Source organism: Apteryx mantelli, chromosome 3 (genome assembly GCF_036417845.1).
Source record: "Apteryx mantelli isolate bAptMan1 chromosome 3, bAptMan1.hap1, whole genome shotgun sequence".
Taxonomy (NCBI): Eukaryota; Metazoa; Chordata; class Aves; order Apterygiformes; family Apterygidae; genus Apteryx; species Apteryx mantelli.
This window is the reverse complement of record NC_089980.1, coordinates 17,113,032-17,139,441: the sequence shown is the minus strand read 5'-3', so window position 1 is coordinate 17,139,441 and position 26,410 is coordinate 17,113,032. Positions and strand designations below refer to the sequence as shown.

The 26,410-nt window shown below is 40.5% G+C and overlaps 1 long non-coding RNA gene across 1 annotated transcript in view; it reads right to left on the bottom strand.

Annotated features, from left to right (window-relative positions):
- The window catches only part of LOC136991546 (uncharacterized), a 427,115-nt gene that overhangs the window by 117,333 nt on the left and 283,372 nt on the right, over window positions 1-26,410 (bottom strand). The window lies entirely within an intron of this gene.

Genomic DNA, 26,410 nt, shown 5'->3' with positions numbered 1-26,410 from the left:
CATCTCATCTGACAGCAAGCTGCCAGGGTTTAAACAATCTCAGAGGCACTCACATAACCATATCCTTTTTTGTTGTTCATTTTACAGAATTAAAAACATTAAACATTAATGTCTCTTGAGTTTTCTCTCTCCCCCAGCCCCTCCCACCTCCCCAAGTAAAATATGTTTCTGTGATTCCACATCAGAAGGGAACAATACTCTGCTGTGCCCAATACTTGGTGGGTGTGGGTGTTTTCAGGAACCACTTCTGAGCAGAAATCCCAGAGGTTATTGTAATCATTCCTTTCACTCCTGGGTACTCAAGCACAGAATTGCCTGCAATCAATTTGCTCTCGCATCCAAGTATTAAACTCCCTGCGTATAAAAGTATCACAAGCACTTTCTATATTAATCTATGTAGCAATGTTCTAAAGAGCTTTTTATTATGCTGCAAAGAAATTACAAGGCAGAGCAAAAGCCACTAAAGCCTACTTGAGCATTACTGCCAAATACCAAAGTTGGGTCTGATCCTCAACACACTCCAGCCAGCGTAACGGAGCAGTCATGACTGCATCCATCAACTCTCTTCAAGGCAAACTCAGGTAGATGGCCCTGTAACGCAGTCCCATAAGCCTACCTTAATCTTACAATAAGGAGGATTACAAAGCTACAAAAAACAACTTGACAGGAAATTAGAACACACATTTAATGTAAAGCATATGATCAGAGATCCTGATTGCTTTTCAAGCTCATCTTTATTTTTTCCACTTTTATATCAAAGATTTGGATCAACAGACAAGCATACTGGCACTACAGGCTGCTCTACAACTGGCCCAGCAAAGGGGTTTAATCCTTGATCTCTAATCCTTGGAATAGCCCATCTGAAACTACCCTGACATTTGCTACTCAATACTTAGTATTAAATTCACTATTTTATACTAGTAGCTGGAAGAAGCAACTGCTTAACACAAAGAACTTAAGACCAGGATGTTTTCACCTGCAAAAGTGGCTTCAAGGTAGCTCTTCCCACACCGTTTCAGCCTTCCCATGCCCTAGGAGGTTTCTTACGTGCTCCTGAGCTAGTCCTTTCTCAGTCAAACATAGGATTTTTCACCTCTCCAGCCAGCACTACTGTACACAAGAGGATGATGCACAGGCAATAAGCTTACACATGCCTTGAATGAATATTCAGTCCAGGTAACTTTTTCTGTGGAGAATCTATAGGCCTTGACTACTGTGTTTTCAATAATATTCAAGAAGGTTGGGAAAGAATTAGTTTAGTTCTGGGAATGGATCAGAAACAAGTTCTCTACTTGTCTGCTGAGCTGTGCCAATTGCAAGAGTTCACGCAGGTCCTGTGGCTTTGTTTCCATAGCTTGACCGGACACGCACACAGACATTCCTACTTCAGATGTAACTTCTTACAGGCTCCAAGTGCCTTTTCCGTGAACGCTCAGGCACCAACTTTGAAATTCACTTGGTGCAAATTCTCATGCCAAAACAACATGACTATTGCTTCAGCTCTAAAAGCTTACAAATCTGACTGAAGCAAAGCCATTTCAAGAGTTGAGTGATTATGCACAAAAATCCCCCAAACCAATGAAAATGTGCATTCCTCCTGCTCACTACAACTTGTGGTAACTTGTGCAGGCTGGATTTGATCCAAATATCTTGCAGGGAGATTCCTTAGCTCTGCATTAATCCTTCACATCAACCCTAATCCTCTAAGTAAACTGTTAGCATTTTGCAAGGTTTCATCGTAAATGACAAGGAATTTTAGGTTAGAGATAACACAAAAAACAGCCATGTAAGAATGGAATAAATAAAAAAAGCTATTCAGAGTCTGACAGCACTGGATAAGTAAGCCGTATGACCCATAGGGCAAAAATAAGAACAAGCATGAACATGGGGATATATGTTGCAGGTTGTGTAAAAGGTAATATAGGTTTGGAAGAGCTGTAAAAGCAAGCCACACAGTAAGTAAATGCAGCTGTAACTGGGGTTTTATGAGAGTGATGGATTCCCCGAGCAGGGAAAGAAGCAACTCTAAACAGAACACTAGGTGTAAAACGTGGGCCAGTGCAGTCCTGCTATAGGACATTTGAGTGGACAGAAATGGCAACTGCTTTCAAGCACCTGCTGAGTGGAGTTCAGTGTGATACACACAAACGGGGAAAATCCTGCAGCTCTGAGAGCAACGACAGCACTCCCAAATGATGGTGGCAAATGCTCCCTATCGACTTCTCTCAGCGCCTACCTACAGACGCAGCCCAGTTCTAGAGATTTTTCCTATGCAGCATACAACTTCCTTTCTAAGTTTTTCCTCATCATATTTATTTGTTGTTTTCTTTTTGTTTCCATTCTTTCTAACCAACACATTTATGATAAAAATCCTGTATCATAACAGATTTAGGAATACTGATAAGACTCGAAAGAAAAGCAAGTCTTTTATCTGATGGCCTTTCAGTACTACACTATTTTGGTACAATGACAGTCTATTTATTATGAAAATTTTATTGATAGTAATCACAGAAAAGTGAAGTACTTTAACCACTCCATTTTTCAAGGTATTGTAAGGTAATTTATGCATAGTTTTAGGCTAAAACTTAAATAGCTATCGACGAATCAGTATCACAATGATGTTTATTAACTGCTGCATCCAAAACAAATCTTCTGAATTCAGGAACTTAAAAAAGAACATGAATAAAAAAACACCTATCACAGATGAAATATAGTTTCAGTCCTGCGATAAAGCTTTTGGCCTCAGTTTCAATTTGGACTATTTTAGCTTACCGCAGAACACAGAAAGAGATCACCACATCTCCAATGTTTATGTTTATGCACCTGCAGCTTAAGAAAGTTGCGAGGACACCAGGGATTCTCCAGGAGTCCTGTTACCCTTTTACTTTCATCATTCATGTGCTCGCAGACACAGACCTTTCAAACCTCCGACAGCAATGACAGGGCTTCCAGCTGTACAGGAACCACGAGCTCTCTGAAGGCCATCGGGATAGATGAAAAGGTCAGCCAGAGGGTCTTCCTCAGCAGCCACGCAAGTCCTTGGGGCTCAGCTCTGTGCACAGTGAAATCATAGGCTCCTGATTTTGGGCTCGCAGAGCCAAAGCCTGAAGTGCCACATCCAAAAAAGGGCCTCAGACACAGCGGAGGCACTCAAACAGGGAAGAGCGACTCAGAAGGCCCCTTCACAGGAGTCTGGAGGTAGACAGACTCCATCGGTGCACATCAGATGGTCTCTGAGCACACATGGCACTGCTGAGTCAGCTCTGACAACTGTCCACCAGTGATGTGGGGAAAGGGACCTGGAAAGGGACTTTGCGACATCTCTTTCCCCTTTAGGCTCTGGAGTCAGTACTGTGCTCTTTACTCATAACCTTTGCTGTCCAGTTGCACAACTTCATCGAAAGCAGCAGAAAGCACCCATCTCTTTTCTTCCTTTCCTCTTTTCTCTGCCAAAAGAGCAGGCAGTGTGGTGGTAGAGGTGTTCTCCTGCAAGCTGGGAGATGCAAGTTTAATCCTTTGACACTGAATTATTCCCCAGGCATCCCAGCCCCAGTTGGGGCAATGACTGACATTTTTAAAGCATTGCCCCTTCTGATGGGGCTGATGGAAGCACCTTCAGAGTACTGTCTACAAATCCCAGAAAGCACTTAAGACTTCGGACTATATCATATCCTCTTGCTATCTCCTTTGTAAACTAGAATTACGCTTCTGAGACATTCTCCAGCCACTGTACAGGCATCCAGCACAGGGTCCTGTTTGCAGAGGCAGGTTGCAGAGGCTGGATCTGGCCGTTACCATCCTGCCTCTTCCCTCATCCCAGTCTCCACTGGCCTGATGGGCACCGGGTTCAGTTCAAGAACAAGGACAGACTCATTTTTTTCCTTTTCCTTTCCTATCCACCCCACTGCTAACTGACATACTGAGGGCCAAGACTGCCTTCCACACATGTAGCATATTTTCAGTGTTTTAGAAGAGCGAGGTACCAGACCAGGGCTAGTTTTCCACGCAAGACACACTGTCACAGCATGCAGAGAGCGTCACAGAGTGCTGCTATACCAGGAGAGCTCCTTTGGAACGGTTCAAAGTTTGATGTGAAAAGAGAGTGGCTAAAGTGGATTCCATATTAACTAATGTCAGGCCTCTAGCGTTACTTGAACATGGGGCTTTTAATGTGCGGTTTAATACATCTCTACTTTGTAAACTGAGCGCTTTTCAAAGAGAGCTCCAGAATCCTACAGAGCTGTCTTTAGGGGGCCTTTGATCTTTCCAGAGCACCTATCTTGTGTGTCTGTAATTGCTCTAGTTTAACAAGGCTCCATAGCACTTCAAGAAAGAAAAAAAAAAACCCTTTTATTAAGGCTGTAAACCTAAGTGACCGCAGTGATGGAATGTGCTGCTGTGGGTACCCCGTAAATCCCCCGGAAAAAAAAAACAAAAGAAGAATCTTCAGGATGAAATGAAATGAAATATTTATTAAACATGTTGCCAATGTCCCAGGTGGTATGAAGAAGCCTTGTGGTATGCTGAAAGGCTTGATCTTTCTAAGTATTAGAATGCTGAATGCTGATTTAAATGATTGGGTGAAAGCTGAGGAAGTTATGGCTGAAATTTTGGCTAAAGATGACAGCTCTGGGTTTCAAGTTGCACAAAGCAGTCTGAGGGATTAAACCAACAAAACCCACTCAAAGATATCCAGTTTCAAAAAGGGTAATCTTCGTATCAGTGATTCACACTCAGACAATGGTGAGGATTCCTCATTACTCTGACTTTGCCATATTAATCTTACTTTACAAATACATGCAGTGATTTATATCATGTTTAATTAACTGATTGAGGGCTCCTGTGGTAAAATGGCATCACATTAAGCTCTGTCCTTATGGCGAATGCGAATCACATCTTTAGCCTTGCAAGAACAAAATATCATGGGATTCGCTGATGACAGGATGTAGGAATCGAAATAAGGTCCCTCCTGTTGTTTGAGAATCCAGTGAGGGTGGCTGCCATATGCTCATCATTTCCAAGGGAAAAAAATGACAGGATAGAAGAAAGAACTGCTCTAGTTCTTCCAATATGTTCAAATCTCAGATGAAAATGATTGTACAGCAGTTCTGTACTGAGGCCAAGTTTTACATGAAAGTGCAGAGCAAACTTTCAGAAAGCTTATAATGAGAGCCCTTTTTAACGGAATTTTTTTTGTATTTAAATAACTGTTGTGTGATATGACTCCTTTTTTTCAAAAAAATCAGAAAAAAGGGATGAACTAAAAAAAAGGAGGCTTCCTCGCTAGCGACATAAGACAACATAAAATTAACTTAGCTTTTGCTATGAAGAGTTATTCCCCCCTAGCACTCACAACCTGTTTTTGAAGATAAAAACTACAACTGTTATTGTCTGATAAAATTAGATGGTGTATACAATTTGCTTTTACCATTACCAAGATTAAAAGCTTTGCTTATATTATTACAGAGTTTCTTAAAATTTAGAAAGCATTTTATTTTAAAAAGCTGTACTGTTAAGGGACAGCATCTTTTTATACTTACAAGGAACCTTACATCCAGTAAATTCTCTAGCTATTTACAAATTGTATTATATGAGTCACAGTTTGCTCCCAGGAATTCAGTGGATTTTTGCAATTTGTTTCTATGGCAAAGAGGATCAGCAGAGGGATGGAAGAAGCAGTTTTCTCATTCTGCAAGGCTTTTATGAGATTTCAGAAATGTTCCCATTCCTCCCTGGGACCAAGACTTGTTGAAGTTTATCCACTAAAATGAGAGACAGACAGAAAGACTGACACCAGCCCTTAAAAGCTGGGTAGTTGAAGCACTCACCTACTGCCCGCTTTGCCACTCTCTCCCATTCCACGTGTGCGCCTCAGCCACCGGGCTTCAGGCTACGTTATGGCTCAAGATCTCCTGTTAGGGCCGCTCCACTTTGTATAAATAGTTAAATGCACAGCAAGAGAACAACTCTAAAGCCTTGCGTTTAGGGCACTCACTTTGTAAATCTCACGTTCAAGTCCCTAGGCCTGAACCTTGATTTTCCACATTCCAGGTGAGTGCCCCAACCGCCCTGCTACCTGATATTCCAACCTTTCCATCTCCTTCTGGTTGGGACCAGAAATCCCAGCCGACGGCTGACAAACCTTTGCTGATGAAAGTTTCTTTGAAATGGATACCTGCCTGCAAAAAAAGTTTCAGGTTCTTCAAACCAGCATTTTCAATCAAAGACACAGAAAATTCCCACCCCCTTCTAACCACGGCACTGATGGGTAAAATCGAGCCACTTGTACGGCTGGGCAACAGTCGACGCGGCTGGCACATTTGCCAGTACAGCTGAAATAAAGAGGCAACGTTTTTGCCCACGAGCACCTGGGCAAGCCATCATTCCTAGGAAACGGGTCTAGGGACGGCTTTGTAACACCGCACCGCTGCGCCCCTTCTTCGTCCTTTATCAGAAGCCACCGTGCTTCACTGCCGCTAGAAACTTTTGCATGGTTTTGTGATTAGAAAGGTTGTATACGCTTTACAGTCAGTCGCTTTATTCTGTCCTTTTCAGATCCCTTAAAAGCGAGTAGAAACAGGGTAACTACTTGCCCTTTACAAACTACATAAACTCGGACCCTCATCATGCATCTTTTTAAAATTTCATCACGAAGCAAACCCTTCCTTCCTTCTCCCCGTCCCCCTTATGGCATTTGATCTTTTTAAAAGCTTTGAAATTATTTTCCAACTCTGAAGCATGAACAGGATATCTAAACCAGCTTGGATTGTACTTATTCAGGAGGATAACTGCTATCACAGTAACTATAAATAAACGTGTACCATATCATGCCTTCTGTGAATAGCTTTGAAACTCCCAGTGATTTTAACACCTGCAACATTAGTCCATGACATTTGTGATAATTTCTGAAGTTTTGAAATGCATTTTTAAATGTAAATGGTCATTTTTAAAGTGTTTTTAGATTAAGGAATTCAACACAATTAGTAATGATGTCCTGTTGGTTAAAGAGCATGGGTCTAAATAGTCTTCTTAATTCTAACACAATGTTATGGACACATTCAAAATCCATTGCACTTAAGGAGTATTTTGATTTTAAACAAAGAGATTGTAAAATGGAGAGATAACCGTTTTAAATATTCGGAGATTACTTTCACATTCTATACAAATTCAATTACTTTTAAAAATTATTTTAAATTTTGTTTTAAAAAGTATTTAGTAAGCTTATGAAATATATATGCAGAGCATAAAATACCCTGAACAATGTATGATTAACTATTTTTTGAGCTAGATTGCATTTCCCATAGAAAATTGTTCACATTGGATTTGTTTAATATTTAGACTTGAGCTTTCAGCTGTTTAAAGAGTGTCTTAAATATCTGAAGGTCAAAGAAAACCTTCATTTTAAATATTTTAAATTGGTATACTTATTGCTGGGAGATAATATGACATTTACAGTAATTTCTGAAATTCCAGTTTCTTTCAGTAAAAGCTGCTGCTTTTGAAAGTTCTTAAAAAATGTAAAGGTGCATTGCGTAATGCATTACTGGAGACAGAGTCTGCAAGTAAAGGCAATTAAATGCGAGTTTGATAATACACAATGTACTGGACCAACATTAAAAAGACTTTTCCGTGTTTGACTGTTTACCAGTTTTGTCTTTAAATAATAGTCTTCTTTTGGCATGTAATGTATATCTGCTTGCACTAAACATAATTTATGAATATTTTAACACATGTGTACTCAGTGGGGTGTATTATCATACTGATATAAATAGAATTAATGAGCAGTCAACCTGCCACATGTCATGACATATGACAGGGCAGCCAGAGCATGGGAATAATTCTTTCTGTTTCATATTAAAGCTTCTTTTCCCAGTTGAATTTTTGTTCCCAGATGCCAACAGACCTAATTTTCTAAGGACCATTTACAAAAATAGTAAGAAATGACAAACCTGGACTAATCTATCTTGGGTCACTTCAAAGAATGTTTATTTTTATGCCATTGCAAATGCATAAACAAACAGATTGCAGGAAATGGTTGCTTTCAGTTAAATTTTAGGGATTTCATAATGAGGAGGTTTGATATCTGCCTCAGCTTTCATTCTCAGCAAGCAGACATCATTTCATTTGTTGTTGATTTTTAATTTGTTTCAATGTCGCATTATCTGTTTCTGCTGTTGTGGGACTAAAATATATTAACCTGCTAAATACAAGTAATGACATATACCAGGTAAACGGTTATTCCAATGCAGAAAGAAATACAGATACAGATAGATAATATCCTTTTAACCAATTATTCGTTCCAGTTTCAAAGGCAAAGTAACAATCTGCCAAGCATGACTAATACGATTTTCTTTTTTAATAAAGACAAAAAGTAAGTTGACAGAACATGCAGAATACAAGGCGAGGCCATATTTCCTGCTTGGCACTTTATTTTAAGAGATAAAAATTGAACTGTAACATACGGTTGCACATATGTAACATACATCCTGTTTACAGAATGCTGCTTGGTCAGTTATGGGCCAGGGATAATAATAAAATTAATGAGCTAACTATATCAATCAGATTGCCCAGCAAGCATCTAATTAAAAATCCCTGACTTGAAAAGTTTTCTTTGCAGCAAAGAATATTGCAAATGCTCTTTGACACTGGAGTGCTGGGGTGTTGGAAAGGACAAACAGAGGAGGGAAGAGCCTGCTTTTTCTCATTTTTGGTTTGAAATCACATTTTTTATTTTACCACTCAGGAATCTTCGAAGCCATGATTCCTTCTCAGCCCCTAACAAGACGGTCTCCTAAAGATGGAGCTAGTTTATGTCGGAAGGTCTGAAAGAAGTAAAAGAGCCTTATCTTGTGCTCTTAATAATATTAAAGGACAAGGAGACCCTACAAGTTTTTGTGCCTGATGATCTTCACTGCAGGGCAGTAGCACCTCTCTTGGGAAATCCAGCTCTGTCACACTCAAAGAAAAGGGGCACCATCTAGTGCTTTTTTGGAGGAAAAGCTGCTAATCCCAGTAGGGGTGTAGTGCGTGGGGGGGGGGACACAAGGGGGAGGGAGAAGAAATGACACTCCATTTTTTTCAAAAGACAAAGAAAACCTGTTGGCCTGTTTCATCTTCCATTTCGAGGCACTGCAATATTTAGCTCCAGGCTGTAAGCAAAAATTGTCAGCTTTCACAAGGTGGAAGGAAGGAGTCCCAACAGCTAAAATAATATACACATTTTAAAACGGAAGGGGGGTTGGTACGCAGATATTATACTGCTTAATAGGCATTCCTTCTGCCTGTTAATAAACTTAAACATTTCCCTTATCAGCCTTTTTCATTATACATTGTCTCTTTTATTAATCTAAAAGGAATCCTTTTTCAAGTCATTTTCATTTATTTCAAGACTACACTGTGCTGTTAATGTTCCTGGAAACGTTCTTACAAATAATTTGTCCAGAGTTCACCCAACATAACAAAGAGATTCTACGAAAAATGATTTGTAGCACAAAATCCTTTACAGTGCAATAAGATCAAGTTAACCACTGATGCTGCTAGGAAAAAGCTTGGGAAGTTTATCTGATTGGCAAAATAGGTTCATATCTGAGTCCAGGGAAAGAGTGCCCTTTGATAAAATTTCACAGCACTGAAGACTGATTATCTGAATGATTTTTGAAACCTCTTTGAAAATGGCTTGGGGGGGTGGGGGGGAGAATATTCCTTTCTGTTGTAACTTGGGAAATAGATGATTTTCTAAGAATTGTGAAATAGTAGCTCAATATTGTTTGACTTACTGTTACTATGAATTGGCAGGAATTGCATTAACTAATAAGTGCGCGGTCAAAACAAACACTGTCAAAGGTACATCTGCTCCTTGGGAGCCTCAGATCCGGGATGTTCACTTGGAAGTGCAGGGGCAGCTGCCTTTCAGGCTCCCAGAACAGCCTTGGCCCTACGTGACCTCAGGGTGTCCCCTAGGAGCTCAGGACATGCTGAAAAATCAGACACGCTGCTGCTCTGACCACAGCCCAGAAGGACACACAGCCAAGATCAGCGCTCATTTTTCGCACTTTTGGGCCATCATCGTGGATTCCCCGCGCTCGCGACTGAGCGCATTCCAGTAACAAGGGCATGTCAGATCAGCGCGTAAAACTAAACAAACAAGAAATATTTCTATTAGAATAGCACTGAGCAAAGCAAATACGTGGCTTGATGAGTAATTCTCAGAGAGCAGCCTATCCCAGGAAACAAAAACAGAAATCAATTTAATGTTCCTATAGAGATCTTCTTAAGAAGTCGATGATGCCTGTAAGGTACACCTCGTGCAAATGAAGAAACAGGTGTAGAGTTTAAGGGACCTGACCAAGACCAGAAAAGCTGGAAGCAAGAGTCAGTAAAATCCCTGGAGTCCCAAGTCCTAGGCAGGGCTAGAAACACCGTGCAGGTCCTGGAAATCATTTGGGACCGCTATGTGGTCTGATCACAAGCTGGGGAACCATACTGGAGACAGACTTCTGCAGCCCTCAGATTTGGGCACAGCCTCGAAGACATGCTGAGCTTCTGTTTTCCGGTGAAATCAGGAGTTCAGGACCTCTCTTTGGGCTCTGGGCTTAAGCTGCCTAATTTTAGGCACCCATATTTTCAAATGTCATTATTTAACCCCTACGTGCCTCAGTTGCCACAACTGTAAAACTCAATAGCAATGCTTACCTTGCATGGGTGTCAGGAAGATTATTTCAAGTCTGTAAAGAACTTTGAAAAGGAGAAGCAAAACGAACTGCATTTATGTATTGTCATTTTTTTTATCCCATAAAATGGAAGTCAGATCCAGCCCAGGCTGTGAACTATAACAAAACGTTCACCCCAGCGCTCTGATGCTGAAGCAGCAGGTGAACTCGGCCTGGCTCTGCAGCAAGAAGGCAGCCTCCCCACCTGCTGACCATGCAACACCCAGGTTAAGCTACCATTTTAAACAGCCGCAACATTTACTAACTGATTATTCTATAAATTTCCATTATATTCTTTAACTGAACTATCAATGCAATTTAGTATCTATTTTTAGTGATTAAAAAAAATACCTCTCTAACAAAAGAATAACTGAGAGGTAGCTGACTCTACCGGAAAGGAAAAAGTTCACAATAAAAACCTCTCTTTGGGGTTTTCCTTGGTACAGCATGAACCTCATTATATTTCTGGCAGACACAATCTTGCCTTGACAGGTTTCAGAACTTCTAGAATTGATTAGACAAGCACATTAGAAAAGTCTATGCCAGTTTCTCTCTAAACCTTACTTGAAGAATAATGGGAGGTTTTACCTATCATAGCTCTTTTTTTACAAAGCAGCCACTTGCCTCCCATGCTGGGTACTTTCACCAACTCTTAATGTATCTCCAAGTTTTTTTGTCTGAAGCTTTTTTCCTCCTACCCTAAAAGTGTTACGTTTTTCTCTTGTCTTTGCAGCCTCACTTTCCTGAACGCTATAGTTCAGTGAAACCCTCTGGTAATGACAGCACTGGAGTGATAATGTATTTTCCCGATTTCCCGTTAATAGTAGCACTTGATCCAGCAATGGGTGCCAGCTCAGTGGCAGAAGGATGCTTTAATATTTTCTAGAGGTAAAAGGACCAGTTCAATTTACAGCCTTGGCTAACTCAGCAGTTTCCCTCTGTCTTGGCACAGAAATGAATGTTTTAGTTAAAACAAAGCAAAAAAAATCCCCCTTAGTTTGCTCAGTTTCATGCCAGTGAAACAAAGTAAAATAGTTTTTTTCCCTTGTGGGGAAATGCTTGAAAACTGTATAATGCAATGAAGGAGTTAAAAAAACTGGGGGAAAGAAGGAAAGAAAAAAGGGGGAGAACGACAGCATTAAAAAGGAAAGAAGTTTGTTTTTCTATTTTAGTATGAGATATATAATCACACACCATCCAACAATACGTGTACCCTTGCTGAAGAGCTGCTGATATTCTACATTAACCTTTGATAGCGAGAAGTGTATTACCCCTACTGTTTTCCACAATAAATTATGTTATATCTGGCATCCAAAGCGCTAGGAAGTGTTCAGCCAGCTGGAAGCACCAGATTGGCCCAACATCCCTAACGTTCAGATTATAAATAAAGGGTACCTCACAGTGCTACTAAAATAAAAACAAGCAATGCGGAGGAAGGGCAACTTCCCCCCTGCCCACAGAAGCAAAGGGCTTCAGTTGGGGAATGGCAGAACAGGAATTCAAGAGGGCCAGGGCCTCTGCAGCGAGATGTGGCTGCAGGCACGCGAAACCTCAGGCAAACGCAGGACTTTAGGCAGAAAAGCAAGACTTCTCAGGCTACCTCTTTACTGAGGACTTGCACATAAACAATGCCAAGGGAAAGGGCATCTGGACCTGGTCTTCCCAAACAGTATAACCTCACACATGCACGTACCTTCCCGCTCTTTAGGCAGCATTGCCTGTTCTCTTCCAGTCATGAAAATAATTAACTCAGCCACAACCTCAGCTCCAGAGGATGTGGTCAAATGTGCCATGGCACATGCTTCTCCCATGCTCTCTAATCAAAGGACATTATGGCCATAAGTACTTAACGGCATTGTGATAAAGGTTGACAAAAACCCTGCCTGTTATGGTCTGGAAGGTGAAGATATCAAATAGGAAAAGAATAAAGATAGTCCCAAGACTCCAAACCCAGTGACTGCTAATGACTATAAACGGGCTTTTCTGAAAGTTTGCAGTGGATCCCACTGTTCTCAGCAAAACCACTTCATTAGCATGAGGGGGAACAAAACTGAACCAGTGCTGAAGGCTGCTAAACCCTCTATTGCTGGAAAAATTAACCTCATCTATTTACTTTAAAGGCTAGACTATGGTGGTCCCTGGTGAGGATGTAACGGGAAGTCGGATACAAGGAGCTGTTCTCCTCACCACTTACTGTAGGGGCTGGCCCCAGCTGCAGTCCCTGTGCTCTCCTGAGGGCAAGAATTAGCCCCAAATTGGTATATTCCATCTTCATTACTCCAGCTATTATATAAACATGGCTATATGCTTGCTTACTTAAGCTGAAAAATGGAAAAGAGGAACTAAAATTAAGGTTAATGGAGCTGGACAGAGTATTCCCCATTTACTTCCCCCTCACCACAGCGGCTTCCCCCTTCTGCCTAGAGTAGATGTTTTCCCCCACAACAGCAGGTTTCCCCTTTTCTTCTCTTCTCCCTTCCCTCCTATTTTTCTTTCCCTCCTGCCCTCTCCCCTCCTGCTGTTACTGCTGCTGTGGCAGTTCAACTTTCCCTCAGCGTATTCAGCGTGAAGCTTTGAGCCTTGTGAAAGACGACACTCTTTTTCTAAGACAGAAGATCTCAAATGATGGTCTAAAAGGCTGCGGGTAAGGGCTCTGAACATTTATATTAATCAATAAAATGTACACAATTGTCAGCATCTTGTCACAGAACGAATGACTGCAAGGAGCCTGAAACTGGACAAGGAAATAATGCATAGCCAGCATGGGGTCTTTCTGTATCTACCTGAACATCTACCTGTAGTTGGCTCACGCCACGTCCCAAAATTTTTCATTTTATTCCCCTTCAGGCAGCTGAGGCGGCGCCTGAAAAGTCCTCTAATCTCTTGGGTTTTGCAGACCTGAGACCTGAAAGGGTTGTGAGATGAAATTTATGCCATAAAATGAGCTGGATACCCTCCATCATGTAGTATTTCAGGAGCACGTGAGTCTTTGTGCCCCTAGGTGGGGGGGAGGCTAGTCTAAAGGCAACGGTCACACGTTTACTACTGCTTGCACTTCCCAAATTTAGTGCTTTGCTCCTTGCAATAGAAGCTGATGCTTCCCACCCAAAAAGCAATTTGTTCAGACCAATTGTTGGACCCTGAAAGTTTTTTTTTTCTTTAAAGAAATGACATTACATCCCAACTATTTTTTCCTCTGAGAACTCTTATACCAGTATGAGATTTTCAGAAGAAAAGAAAGACCTAGAGAGAAAGATTTGAAGAGAAAGAGAGAGATCTGCAGCACTGCTTCCATGCTTTCTTTTCACTGTCAGGGACAACATACTGCACAGCTTGTTTAAGGATTCTGGAGAGTGTAGTCCCAACAGACATTTCCTGTACTAAGATGTATTCTCATTAGAGTTACCAAAAGGGAGTATTCAGAACATTAGATATCTGCACATAATCACTATATCATGCCATGTATCCTTTATTTTAATTCCTACTTGCTTGCTAATTACCCACCACGCTGAAGGTCTCACAACTGCGCTCCTTTCAGCAGCTTTGTTTGCGAAGTGTCTGGCAATAATCTCTCAGCAGTGTATTATCATGCCCTTTTCATCACACTATTTAATCAATAGGGTAACGACCTCATATAAGCCAGTTCCAGGACCTAGTCATGCCATGCTAAATAAATGAAACGAACAAAAGCGTGGGGTACACGCCTTCTGTTTTACAAACCCGGACACGGACCACTTCTGCATTAAAATCCATTACAATATATAGAAACTGCAAATTCTTCACATCTCCTGCCAGAAAAGAAGATTCTACAGTGCTGTGGGGAAATGGCTGGTTTCTTTAAACAGACATAATTGCAAAACATGTGTGCTCTTGGTCAAGTGTTCCTAGGAAGATTTATCCCGGTAACACTGGAAGCAACGCTTTCTCCCAGTACATCACATCATCGCTTGGAGGACTGAATGGTGACCATCACAGCTAATGGGATGAAATCACATGCAGCACAGTACCAAAGCAGAGGTTGGGACCTTCGTTTCAAACAGATTTCTGTTCTAGTGAGCAGAAGGAAAGCAGCTTCTCTCCATTTCCTGAGCTGTAAACTTACAAAGTGTGGTTCATTTTGATTTTGCATCCCATGACTGGACTAAACCCTGCCTAATAAAGTACATGCGAGATGCGTTTAGTAATGTGTGAACTCTGCAGCATATGTAGCATCACTGCAGTGTGGTGATCCTCTGGTCACACACCAGAATGAGAGTGATAAATTGGGTCTGTCTGCTCTTCCTAACCACCAATTTTCACAATACTAGTAGGAACTGAGTTTCAGAAAGACCTCAGTCCTTTTGTCAAATTTTGTTGTAATGGGAAAATAGAAAGGGAGGTACACAGCTGACTAGCAGACGCACAGAGTGACTGCATAACCCTTGCTTCTTCAGGAAACCAGGGCAAAACAGCCGGAAGAGCACAGAGGATTCCCCCCACGCAACCTCCGACAGAATGGTTAGGAAAGAAAGCAAACTGTCTTCATGACAACAGCCCAGCTGGGAAAGGGGTAGTTCAGGGACAACTGAAAAGAAAGAGCACCAGGAGCAGCACAGACCACAATTTGGGGTCTTCATGGCAGTATCATCATGCACCATTTTGACGCGACCTCAGATCCCCTCACAGAGTGAAAGAAAAACAGTAATTTTTAATCACGCTTTATCTCAGATATTAACTGGAGCCAACCTATTTCTGCCGATATACCTTGACACAATTTTTTACTGGAAATCTTCTCACTGCACCAATGCCACTTACATTTTCTGGCACTTTCCTTCTAGGTGTGTTATGAAAATGACAATGTGCCAGTCATCCAAGCTGTCGGCACCACCTAAAATCTGTTCAGAGGCAGAGTAATTTACACTTGGATGAACACCTCCCAAGAAGTAATCACATAAATACTTGCAGGTTGAGATGCAACTCACTGCTGATTAGGTAACTCCTATAATGAGCATAAGCGTGATCTGTCCCAAAGATCTGAAATGGTTTCAGTGCAAATATTCTGCTAAGCTCATGTAGGAGCTGTTGCACTGGTAACTGTATAAGGTGCTTATGAAGCACTTGCTGTGTTTCAAGGTATTAGTTCTGACTATAAAACTGCATTTTGGAAAGCATTCTCTCAAAACATCTCATATGACACTAGTCTGGCAAAGTAAGAACCTAAAAAAATCAATATCCCCAATCCCTTAATTAACTTAAATTCTCCAATTGGCCCATCTGGTGGCCTGGCCACAGCAAAACTATTACTTTGACTTCTAATGCAGATGCAGAAATAGCAAAAAAATGAAAGATGTGGTGAGACCAAGAAAAGAGAAGAAAGAAAATTCTACACATCTCCAAATGAGGGAAACTCCAACGGTGGGTAGTCACACTAGATGCTAACTGCTTGCCTGATATTTGGTTATTAAGACAGTCAGAGTTAGTCAGAATAAAATACCATTTTCAAGTAACACAAGTTCCCTTCCCAGAAAATCTGTCTTTAGATTACCCAGGAAGAAGGAGATGTCATTGAATCATTGCTCTAATCCATCTTTACAGAAAACAAATGATTCCCATCACTGGTGACATTGCAGTCCACTATTGTTTAGGAACAAGAAATCCTTACGCATCTTCTGAACCGATCCACTTCTACAATGGCTAACGCATCCCTCCAAAAGATGAACAAAAGTGGCTGGCATAAAATATGAGCTCTTCTGTCTTGCAGAGTGCTGCTCAAAATCTAGCAGAAGGATCAAGCTGCACAGGATTTGCCTTTACAGTTCACCCATTAGCGTAGTTGTGTTGATACTTAAACTGCCAGCAGTGGATTTGAGTTATATGTTGAGCTAAACAAACTCTCTCGCACTAGCATCTCTTATCTGTCAGACAGAGTTTCAAGCTTTCAGGCTCTCTCCTTGTTCAGGAAGACCACATGGTGTCTGTTTTCTCCTACCACTTACATTCTGTAAATCATCTTTGGAAGTTGGAGGCAGAAGTCTTTATGCCAGCATCCTCCCGATGCAAAAACATTACATCCAGAGAAAAATGTTGGCTAGCATTTCTCTCCACATGGACAGTACATGGTCATGGCTTTCCCTTTACCCTGGGAAGCCTCACTGGAGGCAGAGGGCAATGGGACACTCTGGTCTCTCTGTTTACCCCTGGCAGTCTCTTTTACAGAGAAAAAGGAACAAAGAAGACGGAGAACCAAAAATGTGGTAACTTTTCCTCAGATATATACAAATCTTCTAAAACATGCTAGTTTGGAACATAATAACACCCAATCTAATGTATTTATGAAACGCTTCATATAAAGTTATAAAGTCCTGGCAAAAAAAAAACAAAAAAAACTCCACTGTGAAGACTGCCGTGGAATCAGCCATCTCAGCAGGCTGCAAGGCAGAAATTTCTGAGCATCTTCTTATAAGAGATGGCTCTAAGTCATTCTTATATCTGTTGCTAACTGGCTTAGGAGTGCAGAAGCACCTCAGAGAAAAATCTATCTGCTATAGATGGGGCAGAAACAACCAAAAAAACCCTGAAACATCAGTGCCTCAGATTCTTCACAATTTGGATGCATGTCAATTTTAAAGTGGAAAAAGTTGGAATCTGATAGGAAGATCTGATAGAAAAGTAAAAGAGGCATATGAGTGATAACTAACTTGATAAAGAACTAAAAGAGATAATCTAATTAAAGCTGATCCACATAGGTTTCTGGAAAACAGATCTTGTCAAGCTAACTTGATATCATTTTTTGATGTGATTACAAATGGGACTGCTAAAGGCAACCATGTTGATGGACGCCTGTCAGAGAACTGACTTGGTACCACATCTATTTTGACCAAAAAACTAAAGAGCATAAAAGACGGGATTCATCCACAGTAATCATAGCTGTCTAAAAGTTAGGCATCTAGACTTTAATTACTTCTCTGTGTTCCATTATAGTCAATGGAGAGATAAAGGTATTGTCAGAAAGGACTTATCTGAAAAGTCTTTCAGGTAAGTCAGCTGCATCTTTCTGTGAAGGTCCCCATCTCTCTTCTTTGTCTATTAAAAAGAGCTTAGAAAACTACCAAACAGAAGCTAATACTTGGATGACTAGAATTAGATTTGATAAATCCACTCCTAGAATCAGAACAGCATCTTAAATGACTTTAAAACTGCATAGCAAATACGCCCAAGCCATCGTTAAGTAACTGGGGAACTACAAGTACTGGTTATTGGCTCCTAGACTTTTACTTTTGTTTAAAAAAAAAAATCTTTTTTCACAAAATTTGCAGATGACTAGAAGTGGTTAGTAACGGAGACAGTTGGGTTAGGTGAGTTTAACCAGACATTATGTACTTCAATACAGCCAGCAGGAGGGCCATGCATCTAGAAGCAAGTATAATGAGACAGACTTAACAAGAGAGAGATCCTAAAAGAGATGCTAAGAGGAGCCAAGGACTTGGGAACAAAGGCCATGACGAGTGACCAGATCATTATGAATTTCTAGTGCGATGCAGTAACAAAAAAGCTACTATGCTCATCAGATGTACAAACAATACCAAACAGGAGTAGGGTGGCTATGTTATCTTATTTGGCACCAGTGAAACAACTACTAGTTTCACTGGGTTTGCGGTGTCATTTTAAAAAAGATTATGAAAAATTCCATGGACTCTGTGGAAGCCAGGGGAAAAATTATGGTATTAGGAAATATGTCTTATGGCAAGAGACTCAAGGCGCTCAACCAATTAACATATCAAAGAGAAAGTTAAAGAATGATTTGATCACAGTCTACAAGTGCTTACCATAGGGAATAAAAATTTGATAATAGAGGGCTCTTCAATCTAGCAGGCAAAGGCAGAACAAGATCCAAGGGCTGGAAGTTACAGCAAGACAAATTCAGTCCAAAAATAAGGTGCAAATTTTAAACTCTCAGGGAATAACTTGAAATAACTTGCCATGAACTGTGATTTATCTTCCACCACTGGAAAATATGTTTTAATCAACACTTGGCCTTGTTCTAAGTTTATACTTCTATTTCTAAGCTTATTAATACATTCATTTTGAAAATTATTGTGGGGTAAAAGAATAAATGTTATAAGTTAGGAAGCATCCCCTGTAGTATTCATACACAGCCAAGAGATTTGGTTTCGTTTGATCACCAAGTCATAGACCTTCTCCTGTGAAGCTCGCCTTAACTAAAACACCTTCTTACTACTGCACACTATGCAAACCTTTTTGATTAATGAGCACTGACTCAAAGTAGATTGCGCTAAAATTAGGAAGCAGGAAGAAATCATAATTTGCAATTATCCCTTGCAGAAATACCTCAATACAATACTTTAGAGTCATTTTAGGCGTACCATTGTTTTCCAAATGTAAAGGTAAAACACAAATCACAATATGGTAAAGATCTCTCAGTAGGCAATTAAAAATTAATCAGCTAATTAGATCAAATGAACGAGAAAATAAGGTTCAGGAAGACATCCATTCTAATTAACATAATATTAACTTACAAAAGACTTGTTCAGACAAAAAAAGATCATCTTTATTTCAAATATCAAACGAATCAATAAAAGGAAACAAACAGTTATTCCTTACCTTGTTATCCCCGTGACCAAAGCCAAAAGGAAATGACAGTAACAGTGAGTCAACCGCCAGTGCAACTGTATTCATTTCTTATGCTTCCAATCTTGTTAACTATTTGAATCCACAATTTAAACTAACTTGTATTAAATTGAAAGGGATTCTACCCATATTGTACCTGCTCTATACTTGCTGTATTTCATAAGAATTTTCTAGGTAATTAAAATTAAAACTAATGAGATCCAAACTCCCATCTAGGCTTCTCCTCAGCTAGGTGATTCCTAACTAAAGCACAAAGCTTTACTGTAGAGACAGAGGATGTTAAAATAAGAAAAAAGTAGAGGGATTCTTAAGTCTGTGTCAGGGATGATAACATATACTCTCAAGGAAGGAAATAACATTATAGGACACCTTATTGAATAAACCTGACTGGTTAAGCGGAAAGACTCAGGCAATCAGACAAGGAATTGGGCATGGTTGGACCTAATTGGATAGATTGCATAGATTAGAAATGTCTATAATTACAGGAGAGTTCCTAAAATATTTTTTCAAATGTCAGATTACTCTAGAGATGACCAACTACCCTGACCTTCCGGTTGGGAGTCACGGGACTTATGCCACAGACTTTCGAGGGCTCCGAGGGAGTCAGCAGCTGGGAGATGACCATGATTCCCACCACACCAGTGTGGCAGCTGTACGGACAACTCAGAGCACCCCAGAAGTACTGCATTTTGCAGCCCCTCGTGGATCTCCTATAAATTACCCAGATTTGCATTATCCAGTGACAGCCCCCTCCCCCAGTTCTCCCCAAGCCAACACAGCTCTCCTGCCCATCTGATGACAACGGCCCAGTTTGGGAGCAACCTCTGAACTTCCTTGAGAGCTGCATGGGACTTAGGTGCTACAGGCCAGGCTGGACATGACTGCATTATTTACTTTCAGAAAAAAATATATATATATGTAGGAAAAGTATGTAATGGTTTAGAAGCGGGCTTTGCAAACCAATTCCACAATGAATGTATTTCACTTTGATCACCCCTTCTAGCCCATAACAGAATTGAGGCAGTATTTTGTTTTGCAGAAATTAGTACCTTCAAGACCTGCAGTGGATTTATTATTTCTGCTAGAGCTTGCACTTCCTTTCTGATCCACTGCTGTAAAATCCAGAGGGACAGAACAGCGCAGCAAATTACTGCAAAGATGTAGTGTGACATAGGAAGAGTCAGACGTGTTATGTGTGAACAATATGACAAAAGGAAAAGCCATCTGAAAATAAATGAAAAAATTAATCATCAAAAGGGTGTCTAATTCTTATCCGGGCACTTGTTTGCTTGCTCTGTGAATTAGGACCATCAGGCCAGGGCACGTAAAACTGGAAGGAACCCTGGGTCCAAAATTCAGCACTGCTGGAGGAAGCTGCCAGAACCAACTGTCCTGGAGAAAGAAATGGTCTCACCATAGAACAAGGGAGGCATCAGAAACATAACATTCCTCTTGCTTCATTTCTGAAACGAGGGCACCACAATTTGGGGCCAAACCTTCGTATCCACTCCATGCTTGCTCCTGTCACTGAAACAACCAGTCAGTTCACCCAGGGCAGTGGTCCTGTAACGTGGGCATCAGGTACTGGACTGAAGCCTCAAATCATTATGCACACATGACAAAACTTGTCAGCGGAGAATAACCTCCAATCGCCCCAACATTAAAACCAGCAGCAGCATGTACTGCAGAATGGGAGTCACACACGCATATGGAACAGAGAGACTTCATTGTTATGCATTTCCATGTAAACTGTGGCTTACAGTTAATGGGATACAGACTCAAGGGATAATGTATAGAATTTATAAAATGAAAGCCTCCAAAAAAAAAATCACTTTGGTAACAGAAACTGTTTTTTCAACTGCAAGCTATGAACACTTGACATAAAAACAGTCCACCCAGAAATCGCTGAGTACGTTGGAGAAAAACAGAGAATGACTGCACTTGGAGAATTTCATACTAGTTTGATCACTGATTCTTCAGTAAGCTATTTAGCACCGCAGGCTAAACATTCTCCTGGAACAGATGTATCAATCAAAAGCTAAGCCCACTTTAAATAAATAAGCAGTGCCTATTTTCCTGCTCCAGAATGCCTGATCAAAAAGCTGTCTTCACTGACCATCGGCTGCTTTGTTTTGGGTAGCTGACAAAATACTTTACTAATTTACACTGTAGTGTGTGAGAGTTTTCGCAACTCTACATCTTCAAATGCAGGTCAGTTTTTGTCACTGATGAAAGAAATAATCATCTACAGGATATACAGTAGATTAATATTTGTCAGACTTTCAAAACAAGCCGGAAACCTATTCTTTCCTGTTCTTTAAAGAACCTTATAACTTGTTTTCTTATAAGGGACAAAAAAAATTCCAGAAACTAAGAGAGCAGAACAGAAAACCTATTTCTCACTCCTTGATAGCCTGGAGCTGTAATACAGCAGAATCGACAGATTAAAAAAAAAAAAAAGAAAAGAAAAGAAAATGTGGCTGCTGTAATTTTTAAGAGCTGTTTCTCATCCTATCTTCATTTATATCTTTTCTCCATGTGTAAACAGCGGCGTAGCAGAGGGTGCATCTGAGCTGGGAGGATCACCCAAGATGCGTGTCTCCCTTGGTACAGCGAGCAATGATAGCATGGACATGGGTGAAAAAAGAGCGAAAAGCTCCTTGGCAGCAGGGCTGGACGCAGCCACCGTGCGAACGGGTGTGCAGACGAGGGATGGCTGCTTCAAGATTCCTCCCGCTCTTAGCGCAAGCCTCCCGAACGCAAGCCAGCGCAGTGCACAAGTGCCCAGACCTGTTCCAGACCCAGTACCTCTTCCGGAACACGACGCCGGCGAGCTGCTGCCACGCAGCGCTGTGCTCAGGCTAACCACCCCAGCTACGATTTAAAGCAGAAATCCTACAAACACCGTAGTCTTACACGACCAGGATTCGCCTCTTGAATGCAGTTCACCCCTAGCACTGGAGAGCAGAAGACAGCTGTGGAATTAAGCCTACATTATAGCACATATCTAAAAGAACGCCCTCCCGCTGGCTATCTCCCGCTCTCTGCGAGGGGGTGGAGGAGTAGGGCTCACTACAGACCTTTGCAACTTGTAGCATGTTCACTGCCTGACCTAATTCTTCTAAATGACTGACCCATTTTGGCTGATAATTTCCCTTAAATGCCCAGACACCAAGCAATGGAAAATTTCCTTTAAATGCCAGTTAATGAGCAATGGAAAATGTCAGCATGATGAAGTTATGAAGGTATTTAAGTGCTCTGCTGGATCGGGTCTTTGTGAGCTACATTATAGTTTCACATTTGACTTGATTTTCAGAGTGTGATAAATACAATAAAATGAAACTCTATGATTAAAAAAAGGGGGGAAAAATGAGATATATGTAAAAATTTTTAAAGCTTCTAAGGTTCTTGGATGGCATGGTGGTGAGAAGACAGAAAGAGAGAAAGCAGAAGTATAAACCGGGCTACGCTTGTGTAAATTACTGTGACATTTAATAACTCTCTACTAAAAATTCTCAGGCAAGGATACTTTGGATATTTTTAAGGTCATGTATCATTTACTGTCTAGGTCAATTTACGCCTCAGCAGAGAGTGCTGCAAACCCTTCCGGACAGCATTTTAAAAATAAAGGTATATGTAACTGTTTGGGCCATATTTTCCTCACCAGTTTCTGCACTGTGAACATTTCACCTTGGAAAATTAAAGTAACGTTCTGTAATAAGTGAACTCAGTAAGATATTTCAAGGCAAGTCAAGGGCAAGCTTTATAACTGGGCTATCAAAATGCTATTAATAAAAGCAAAAATACATGAACGATGCCTGGGTCTCCCTATGGATGGAAAAAATTATTGTCCATTAAGTTAACATTCCAGGTACCCTCACCGTTTTTCCTACGGTCCCAATGAAGGCAACACAACACATATATCTCCTGCAGTTAACTTGTATAAACTATCTGTTATCATGTAGTGCTATAATTTAGTAAGCACTCCAAGGCTTCTGAAGGGGCTATATGGATGAGAAGGATTTTTGCAAAAAAAAGGGCTAAAAACTGTGGCTAGAGTATTCTACTTTCATACTAAGTTTCATACAGGTGTCCTAGTTTATTTCTGTTTTGGTCCACAGGGTTGTATTATAAATGTGTCTTATGTTAAGCATCTAAATCCACTTCTCTGTTTGTACAGTTCCCCTCACTCTAATATCCGACGGCTTTGTGGTTATCCCCTGGATAATCAGATGCTTCAGAAGGACTATTATCTCCCTGTGAGAGATGTGGAGCCAGACTGCCGGGACACACCTACACAGCACAAGGCAGCACCGTGCAGAAACTTCTGGGCCAGCTCTGAACGAGCAAAGCTGGCTAGAAAGATTTCAGGTGCGTAAGCTACCTCATCCAACGCTCCTGCACGTACGTCCGAGCATCTCCGAGCCACAGCTGCAGAAATACATGGAACGACCGAGGGCAGTCTGCACCGCACAATGAAGCATGGCCACAGGCTCTTGCTCTTGGGACCACTGAAATCACTTGCGGGCTCCTGCAGAACTACAGACTGAATGCAGCAGTGCTATAAACACGTACATATTTTGCTTTTTTAGACATTTGCTTTTGTAGACAATCAAAGAAACAAACAGGATCTTATAGGTCCCAAAAGCCCATGGCTTTCCTCCATTTCTGCCTTGCCAGAAGTTTAACTGCAGAGGAAGAGAAGGTGAAACTGTGACCCATTTATCAAATTTCCTTAGGTACACAGTACACAGGGCTACTCAGCTACATAAACTCTTTATTTAACAGTTCCTTCCGTAGGAAACAACAGTTACATGTTTAAAGAACCGTATAACTGTACTGACTTGCAGAGTTTGTACCCAAACCATTTCTTGAAATAAGTTAGCCAAGAAATATTAGACCTGGAGAATTTTTCTTTTCACCTAGTATCAGATGTTCAAAATACACCTGCACATCTTCATTTGAGGCAAGGTATGAGTGTATGTGTGTGAATTTTTTTACTTCTTTTTCAGTATTCAAAAAAAAAAACACTTTTGAAATGAAACTGTAGTTTGGAAACAAAAAACATCAAGATAGTTCACTTTGAAAATGTCACAGACATTTAAAAACATTCTGGAAAAAGACAGTATTTGTCAAATTAAACTCACTATTTATAATTTCTGTCCCCTCACAAATCTTCATATTTTCAGTGGAATTACTGTCATCGATTTTCCTTTTCTTCTACCCTAGTAGGTATGAAAGATGAACCGTAACATAAAGTCACTTTTCTTTGTTAATTATATTGATGTGATGTGTTAGATACTTTGGAAAATCCCACTAATGATACATACACTTTTCCAAAATAAAAACTATTAAAACTAAAACTAACTTCATTATTCAGTCAGCCTCCTCCATTATTTATCCCTCTTGATTTGAAAGTAGGACTCCAAATCACAGCACTAAGAGTTTGCTGCGAATCCCTGGAACGGAGCCTCACCACAATTAGCCACTGATCCAGCTGCTAGTACCATGACAAGGGAACACAAACTCCCTCCTCCTTGAGGCTACAGCTCCACAGAGAAACCCTTCAACATCACAGGCTTCCACCACTACATTTCTTAACTTAATAAACAGCATCAGCTCAAAGCTAAGTCCTTAAGCTGCAATGAGGTGCACACATTTTTATTCATTAGGAAATGAGAGTTTTTTCATCATGGACCCGTTTGACTTTTCTGTATGTGTAGATATTTATTTTTTTGCCCAGTTTTGCTAACACAACATTGCATATGCTGAAACTGATGTAACAAGATCTCTCACGCAGAACTAGATACACATTAAAAACGTTCTTTTTCAAAGTTCTTTCACCATAAGAATAAAATCTCACTAACGTGTGAGAGACCTGTGGCGAATACTCGCATTTTATGAACAAGGTTAGTGAACAATGAGCTGGGAGAAAAGCAGAAATCAAAGAGACAGCTCTGCAAAACTCACAGCACTCACTGAATGTGACAGGTGTCACTTAATTTTAATTATTTATGACAGTATTTCAGAATATACTTGTTAACATACGGGAGTATGAAAGGAGACCACTTTACAATACCCAGCCGCTAAGCGGCCACTAGGAAATGGTAGGAAACAGCAAGAACTTTAGTAACACTTTCCAGTAAGTCTGTTAATTTAAAAATGTTTTGTTATCTTGCAAGCTGTATCTACTACTACTGCAAACAGACACAGATTCTTCTCAGTGTCCTTGGTATCTGTCAACACAGGGCATGTAATCCATATTGCACCTACGGCATAAGGGGTCCATGCAAGCCATTCCTGTACCTGTGCAACGCATCACAGCTTTTAAATGTTATATTACAAACCAGCGATCGAAAATGTTGTGCACAGCCTCGCCACAGCTTTGCATTAGTTGTCTCAGATTAGTACAAAGACCTACCCATGCTGATATGATTACAAGACAATAGCTATACTCAGACGCTTAATGACAATTTTTGGAGCCTACCTTTAGAACCATTTTTTCAGTCTTGCCTCCGATTTGTATTTGAAATATGCAACATAAAAGAACCGATCATTCAAATGTTACAACTTTCTGTTATTAACTGTGATACTTTAACCATATGTATAACAGTTTCTCTGTTTAATACACAGTACTTAATTTTTCCGTGTTAAAAAGCCTTCCATTGCCTTTAATTATGCTCACGAGGATGGAGAACTGAAAAAACATATTGTTTGCCTGAGGCCTTGGGTGGAAAAGGAAGGTTTCACAACCCAGGTGATGTGAATTTTTGGTGATGTGAAAACTTTTCATACTCCAGATCCTAGACTGAAATCCCCTGCTCACATCTAGTAAGTGAAGTGTGATCCCAAACTACTCCAAATTGACTAAATGAACGCCAAGCAGGCAACCAATATACAGGCAGTTCGTTCCTTGACCTATATACTTGGCAGATGTATTTATATGTGTATGTTTATTTGGTGGGGGAGGAAATATCCACCTCAAGACGTAATAAGCACATGCGTTTGCATTTGCATTGTATTAAATAATGATGTAACATTAGAATCCCTTAGGAGCATCATGCTAATTTCTT